Source organism: Diorhabda sublineata, chromosome 5, assembly GCF_026230105.1.
Source record: "Diorhabda sublineata isolate icDioSubl1.1 chromosome 5, icDioSubl1.1, whole genome shotgun sequence".
NCBI lineage: Eukaryota > Metazoa > Arthropoda > Insecta > Coleoptera > Chrysomelidae > Diorhabda > Diorhabda sublineata.
The window spans coordinates 11,793,586-11,802,321 of record NC_079478.1 but is presented as its reverse complement, the minus strand read 5'-3'; the positions used below and the strand labels follow the sequence as shown (position 1 = coordinate 11,802,321).

Sequence of the window (8,736 nt, the reverse complement as noted above, 5' to 3'; positions counted from 1 at the left end):
AATAATACATTTGCCATAAATCAAGAACGCCTTCAAATTTTTTTCTCAAATTTGGTGACCAATATGCTCCTTAATAAAGTAATATTTTGACATAAACAAACTTTGGAAAAATTTAACCAGTGGCGCGCTGTCAGGGTTAGTTGTCACTTTTATCCACCTATTTTTTACGTTCTTGGTTGGCTGCTTACTGCAATACACTTATTACACCGTTTTGTCATTGAAAAACGTGTCTTTGAGAATAAATCTGGATGTGATTGAATAATTTTTACTGAAGCTTGATTTCTAGTTCTAGATCTTGTTCAGTTTCGATGATTGTTTCGTACAGTAAGGATTTCATATAGCCCCATATAAAAAAATGTATAGGATTTAAGTCAGGTGATATTGGAGGCCAACAATTTGGTCCACCCCGACCAATCCATTTTTCTCTAAAACGTCTGTTTAAGTAATTTCCTGCCGCTGCAGCAAAATGAACGGATATCCCATCGTGTTAAAACCACATGTGTTGTCTAATATTTAATGTCACAATTTCCAACAATTCCTCCAACATTTCTTCCAGAAAGCGCGTTATTTGGTAAAATGTACGGCCCAATAAAAAAATCTCCAACCATACCCACACACACATTAACCGAATATTTATGCTGAACGAACAAAGTGCGGATTTTATTCAACACCGTTCATTTTAGCTCCATAAAAGGTTATTAGTTTTTTAACTAAAAATAATCAGGTAATTTCAAACAAAACTAAAAAAAATAATTTGCTCAAGTGGCGTAAAAAATAAGTGATAGCCTGCCTGCCAGTGGTTATATTTTTCGAAAGTTTGTTTATGTCAAAATATTACTTTATCAAGGAGCATATTGGTCGCCAAATTTGAAAAAAAAATTAAAGGCATTCTTGATTTATTGCAAATTTATGATTGTAATTTAAAATTTTGAACGCCCTACATCTCAGCAGCTTGGCCCCGTAATTGTTCGTATTCCCATATCAAAATGAATCTATTATTGATCTCTCTGTGGTAGAGCGTTGTCGGTCGAATATAGGAACACCCTGTATTACTATTTACGATCATAAAGTATATTGAAAACTCAAAAATGCTATTTTCAAACATCGGATAAGTTGAAAAATCTGAAACAGTAAACTTCATAATACTGTATGGATCACATTATGGGAATCGCATAAAAAAAAATCAACCAAAAGCAAAGCTTGCAGACTAAACTTGGACTTCTCTATAAACAGATATTGAAACCCCCTCTGAATATATTGTATTTTGTTTGTTTGTTTGTTGAATAAAACTAATTAATTTTTAAATTCAAATAAATTTTAGTCCTATCCTGTCTGCGAATGCTATAAACGCAAGGAAAACTAATTTGTTGAATGGGGCACTACCATATTTGTAATTGAATGTGTCAACTTGCTTTAATGGACTCGCATATATTCGTATAGGAAGTTAATAGAACTAATGCGATTAATTATTGTAAAATATTTAATTCGAGGAAACGATGAATGAGTTAAAATTAGTTTCCGCATTCAATTAGATAACCAAAATACTAAGCCGAAATAATTATAGATAAACATTTTATAACAAAAATTATTCAATGTTTTGAATTATGAAAATTGTCCACCTTTCAGCTTGCTTTTGGAAGCAATTAGGGCTCATCCATATATTACGTCACATTACGAAATATGACAATGTGTGACAAGGGACGGGAAGGGTCAAGTTTTGTGACGTCACATGTTAAAATTCAAAATTCTAAAACGTGAAATTTATATGTGATTAAAAAACTATTAAAATCTACGAACTTTATCAAATTTATTAATAATTTGGCATTCTCGCTATGAGATTATCTCTCAAACTTCTAGAACGACGATGTAATGCGAGTGAAACATTCAAATTCACGAGAATTTTGAATGGGGAAGGTTTAAATAGGTTAAATAGGCTCCTTTTCCTTTGACAGGTGTTACCACATGCGCCGGCGCAGTGACTTCAACATATTCCTACTGATTTCTTGACGATTAACTTTTGCTGAGTGACATTCATATAGTTTTCTCAATTTAATTATTCGATCTTGATTTTATTAGATTATTTAATAAAAATATAAGTGAAAAATCAAAATCTGTGATTTATCTCGATTATTTCCATATACACGCATAAATGTGTGACATCACATCAGGAAGGGGTTTATAAAAATGTGATAGCTTGTGACAAGGACGGTGGGTGGGGTTCAAAAGTGCTAAAATTCTTGTGAGGTAATTCATAAATGGCTCCATATCAACAGAGGGATGGGGGAAGGGGTTATTCGTTCATTTGCAAGAAGAGATACGATTCCCTGCCTACTCCACGCAACGAATAACCCCTTTTTTGGTTGATTCCAAGGCCTCTGTCTTCTCCTTGTAATTTAACTGAGGAAATTGAAAGCATCAAAAGACTTGAGCTAGCTACCCTAATAATTTAGTTTCAAATAGCGGGCTCTTTGCATATTATCATTGTACATGTTGTTATTCTATTTGAAAAACAACTTTAGCACGTAATTGGTAATTTTCTTTATTAATAACTTTTCATGAATTATTAATTTCAAATAGAATACATATGATGTGGTACAAAAAACGAACAAATAATTATTGCAAGTTTTCTAAAGGAATTCCTGTAGATCTCCATGTCCAAAGCTGGAAAAAGTTTCAAAAACGTTTTTATGTTGTTCTGAATTAAGGCGAGTTTAATGCTACTGTGTGATACGCAATAAAATAACTGCTGAAAAGAGTTCAAATGCACTGAATCGTGGAATAGTGTATAATATATTCAAATTTATGACGTTGAAAGCACAAACAGTTGGTAGAAGCAATAGGAACAAGGAACAATATTATCATGAAAGCAAAAATATTGAAAATGATCGTTGCATCATTCCATCCACAATAGAAGTACAACGTCAAACCAATAGACATTGATAATAGCGTTTTGTGAGGAATTGTTCATAATTGTAAGTGCAAGAAATACCATCAAAAGGTTAAGAAAGATTTGGGTTTCAGTGGTGGTAAAATACGCAACATAAGTTTTCTAAGAAACGTACATCCATTTTTCTGATCCGTTCAGTGTCTAAGGGGCATCGATTAGTGATAATTCATGCAGGATGCTTATTTTTAAGCAACATTTTCTTGACGTAATGAACTTTACTACATAAAAAAACACGGCTTGAAACCAAACTCATACCATCGCTTAGTTTTCTTCATTGATATTGCACCGTACTAATTTATATTTACCACATTGTTCCATTCACTGTTATAGAAATATATCCATCCGTCAATTGGACTTATATGTTTCCATGAATACCAATCGATATTTGCTTGACAATTCAAGCGAAAATTCCAATTACAAGTAGCACAAAATTACATGTGGTACTGTTGCCGATTTATAATAAGAAAATTCCTACGGATGGAAATAAATCAACAAAGACCAAGTCAGGTCCAAGGGAACGTAACTATTTATATTGCTAAAGACTGAAATAGCTCAAAACATCTATTATTTTCTAATTTTCCATCAAAAAACGGAAAATGGTTTTTCGAAAGCCATATTCGTTATGAGATAGCAGCGATTCGATAACTTTTTTAATCCTACCGTGAATAATCCGTTCCAGTATTTGTCCCGCGGTATCTAGCATGCAAACCGGACGGTAGGATGATGGTTCGTCAGGAGGTTATTTCCTCTTCGGCAAAAGTTATTTCCACTCGTCATAAATCTCGGAGGTGTGTGTATATGTGTGAGTGTGTTTGTGTATGTATATGTTGCGATTTCCAGCCAATGATAAATGTTTTTTACTTCTACGTCAGTGTGCGATTTTTTGTGAAGCATTTAACAAGAAATAGAGTTTGATGCAATCAGAAAACACTGAATTTTGATATTCCCTGGAACTAGATCTTTGTTGATACGATACATAAAGAGCACTATTAAAGTTCGGAATGAGAGACCTCTAGTATCAATGTGTTTTTGTATACAGGTGACTTGTGCAATTCTGTTCACAACTAAGAAATGAATATGGAAGGTCATACGTATAAGATTTATGTTTCAGAGGTGGTAAAATACGTAACATAAGCTTTCTAAGGCGCATAGTAAAATCTAGTCGCAAACTACTGGGTCGATCCATTTTCTACATAGATGAAACGTACATCCATTCTTCTGATCCGTTCAGGGCCTAAGGGGCATCGATTAATGATAATTCATGACTATATGAACTTCACCACCTAAAAAAACACGGCTTGAAACCAGACTCATACCATCGCTTAGTTTTCTTCATTGATATTGCAACGTACAAATTTATATTTACCAAAAAGGAGCCAACTACTTTGTAGTGCAAGTAAAAAAGGTGTATATTAAATGGGAAAGAACAGATGGCTGTTAAATACATTTATTGAACCTAAAGGTATTGAGTTTTATGTCATCATTATTACCAATCATCTATCAATATCACCCTCTGTTGAATATTCCAATAACAGTACACTGTTACATCAATCCATCATCAGCGATCTGAACCGAATTCAAATTGATTGTAGGATATCTAATACGTAAACGATGTGTTTAGGTAATAACAGGTATTGGAGTGAATACACTATAAATAATCGAGAGTTATTATTTACTTTGATAGCATGGAAATAGAAAATAAAAATTTTACTAAAACGAAACAATATATAATGTAGCGTTTTATCTGACACAATTTTTTCACTCCTTCACACGAAAAATTCGATCAAGCTCACTCAAAAAATAGGGGTTGTTGTTGGGTTTCTAAGAAGCTACATTTTTACATGAATATTGAGGCCGCTTGACATGATGCAAACAACGTTTTGAAAATTGCACAAAAGCTACCGTGTCCTTGGATAAATGGAGAAGAATGTGTGATAAGAGCGGATTGATTTCCAGAATAAATAAAATCATCCTTCCATTGGTTTAATTGTTGTATTTGTCCATTTTCCATCATTAGTGAAAGTTTACAAAATATGCAAGAAAACTGTAGAAGACAATTAACAAAAATTGTATCGTTTCAATCGTGAAAATTTACAATGTCTCGTAAACTATTTCCTGGAATAAAGTGATAAATCACATGATTTAGCTTTATTGGCTTTAGACAAACCATTATATTTATAAAACTCATTTCCTTTGAAGATAGGTGAGAGAATCCTGGGGCAAAATATGGGTGTAGAAATGATTTCAAGGAAACTGTAGTTGATTTATGGTTTTTTAAGTGTATGGTAGTAAAGCTGTATTATATTGGTACTTCTGGGTACAGGTAAAGAACAATCAAAACAATGGCCTGAAAAAGAACAACCGGCTCCAAAGAGGGCAAAGACCGTTTCATCTGCAGGCAAGGTCATGGCGTTGAATTTTTGGTATGCGTGTGGAATAATTTTTACTGACTACCTGGAAAAAGGAAAAACTATCAACAAATATTATGCGAACTTATTGCAACGTTTGAGAAATCAAGAAATAAAGTAAAACATGGCCGCCTTTGGCTAAGAAGAAAGTGTGGTTTCATCACGACAATGCACCAGCTCACACATCCGTTATCGCAATAGCCAAAATTGATGAATTCAAGTTTTAATTGCAGCTTCTTGTACCCCATTCGCCAGATTTGGATCCCTCGGATCAAAGTGTTCCCTAATTTAAAAAAAAATGGCTCGGTGGTCAAAGATTTTCCAACAATGAAGAGGTGATGTTGGCTATTTTGGGCAGCTTGATGATTCTTACCATAAAAAGGATATCGAACTTATTGAACATGGCTGGGAAAAGGGTATGGAGCTAAAGGAGATTATGTTGAAAAATCAATATATTTTTTTTCAATATTTTTGTGTTTCCTTTGGTGTGCCAGGTACTTCTAGGGCTATCCTTGTAACATTAGTTGAATTTATTCATAAAGTTTTCTCAACCTTGTGGAAAGTTTATTTTGTTATTAGAATTGAGCCAGTTGACCTTGTTATCTCAAGTATTCTGTTCCAAAATTTATGTATAGTTTTTCGGAAATATGATTGTATAAAAGAGGACCAAGGCTTGAGCACGAAAACAGAAAAAAAATTAATGTACAAACACCAAAAGATTTTTGTGTCATTCAAATATTTAAGTGCTCTCTATAAAACACGATTTAAAATTACACGTAGTAATTTTATGAATAGACGCAATTATTTTTAAAAACTGAAAAATAGTCACCGAAAGAAACGACGTATATTCAACAATGACATTCAGAGTTATTATGGTAAATTAATCCATTACGACGCTAAATGTTTTTGTTGTGATCAAGAATAGTTCTTTTTAATGAGATAGGTCAGTCATTTGCAACTGGAAAATTAGATTATTTATCGTATAATGCAACAGTGGCCTTGAAACAGTTTTTCGTTTCTATCAAAATAAACAAGATATTATTATCAGAAATTACATACAACTTAATTTATAATTTGTTGTTATTGCATGCTAAGTATATAGTACGGTAATTTCTAATCTTCTAGTACAGGATGACCCATTTTGTAAACTTAACAATAATGTTATTCAATAGTAATGTCGCCATTTGAAATTTACATGTAAATGCGAATGTGAATTTTCGACTTCAATGGAACTCCAGTGTTGAAACATAAACCACAGTTGAATGATCTTTTGAGAAAAGAAAAAAATGATGAATTGCAGCTCAAAAAAGAGAAAATTCTGCTGACATATTAATGTGCGGATAGTTTATTTTTAATACAAAAGGTTAATTAATCGATATTGTTAATAATATGTTTAAAATCAAAATAACGTTTCTTTTTACAAGTTAGTTAGTTAGTAGGGATCCACAATCAACTGTTCTTGGACCACAGTTTCCTAAAAGCCTTTTTGTGATTTTTGTAGCCTACTTAATATTTTATCTGAGCAAGATATTGCTCAAATTGTGTATATGTTACAGACCGTTTATGAAAAATAGACCATATATAAAAGGACTAGTCCGTATACAAAAAGGACTGAGAATATTAGTCTATATGTGTAAAAAACTTATCTTTTTATGAACTGTCCAGTCCGTTTGTAAAAGGTCTAGTCTAGCTGCAGCTGCAGCTGTACCTACGCCGTATGTATATTTCTAAGATGTTTAAACACAAATCTTTTTATTAATTTATCATAGAAATGAGTTATACATAAAAATACGTACGTAAAGAATACAAATCAGGACATTTCATTTTTTTTATTTGTTTCTACAACTTAGACTATTATTGCATTTAGAATTATATAATACATTACCTTTTCGACAAACACATTTCTTTGATTGACATTTACCCTTACAACTACATTTTTTAAAACATTGCCCATGTCCTGTCGATTGAGCAGTAGCCACCGATCTAAGAGGGATTTCCCTGTCTTTGGAAACGTACTAAATTCTGAACGGCTTTCGTATTTTGAAATCACGCCTTGTTTTATTCCCAAGCAGTAAAACCCATCTTCTGTGGTTTCCAGTACTACAGCTAAAATTGACCTAACATCTCCTCTGCCTCGATCGACGTCTGCAACGGGAATTCTTACAGTTGATCCGATTTTCGGTTTTGAATGGCTGCTATCTGATATTACTTTCATTCGTTTTTGCCTGTAGCTGTAATCCATCCTGAGCAGCTTTTCTTGTCATTGCTATTTTTCTGTTTCTAGTGCAAAAACTGCAAATATTTTCCTAACATGGGTTTCCAACATCGAAACCTTCTTCATTCACGGAATTGAAACAAGTACTGCATATCGGACATGAAATTTCTTGACCGTTATCATGATTTTCCGCTAATACTCCTTCCAGCTGCTCTTCTATGACCTCTTCTGCTTCTGTAACAATTTCTATCTCCGATTGATGCGATTGCTCGATTTCTGCATTGCCAGCAATGTCAGTATGAATAGAATTCATCACATTTTCCAAATTTTCTTCAGTTGTTACGGGTTATTTTCAGATAAAATACTTTGTAAACAACCGCAAAATATCGGTAAACTGTCCACGTGCTTGGAAACACTGCCATCGAGCATACGGTCTGAATCACAATAGTTTGCCCAATTTAGACCGTATGTATAAGACCTAGGCCATATACATACTCTCATTTTATATATGGTCTGTAACATATACATTTTATACGACATAATCTATAACAGAAAATTCAAATTAATCGGTTTGTTGCCAATAGCAGTAATCGACCTCTGCTTCCTAAAGTGGCTAAAGCTGGAATTTTCCAAATATTCCTTTAGACAGGGCCAATATGCTCCATTTGGTACTGTTCGGATGCTGGTGGAAGCAATTTTTAAATAAATTATAGGTTAAGAAACACACTTTAATAGCAAACCAGACTAAAAACTTCAAAATATTTTTTAACATTCAGATAAGGGTGTGTGATTGATAAAAAAATTTTTGTTATGTAAAAAAGCGTTGGCTGCTTGTTGTCCATTCATGCTAATATGACGGTTTTGTCTGAAATGTTTCTGGATATTTTTTTATCATAATCCTTCTCATTTTTCAACATAGTATCCTTCCAAATAATAGTTGCAGTCTTTATCCTCAAAATATGTGTCTAAGTATGCAGTAACGTGCTCTCCCGACCGAAATCTTTCTCCTGCAAATGAAACTTTAAAGTTAGGAAACGCTAGAGGACAGATCTGATAAGTACAGTGGTTGGCCCACCAAGTCGAAGTGCAATTTGTGCAATTTTCGCCATCGCGATCACCGAGTGTGAGAAGGAGCGTTATCCTGATGAAAAAGCTCTTCCTTTATC

At 33.4% G+C, this 8,736-nt stretch overlaps 1 pseudogene; it reads right to left on the bottom strand.

Moving 5' to 3' along the window:
* Positions 1 to 7,184: 7,184 nt before the first annotated feature.
* On the bottom strand, positions 7,185 to 7,883 carry LOC130444416 (uncharacterized; annotated as a pseudogene).
* Positions 7,884 to 8,736: the final 853 nt, after the last annotated feature.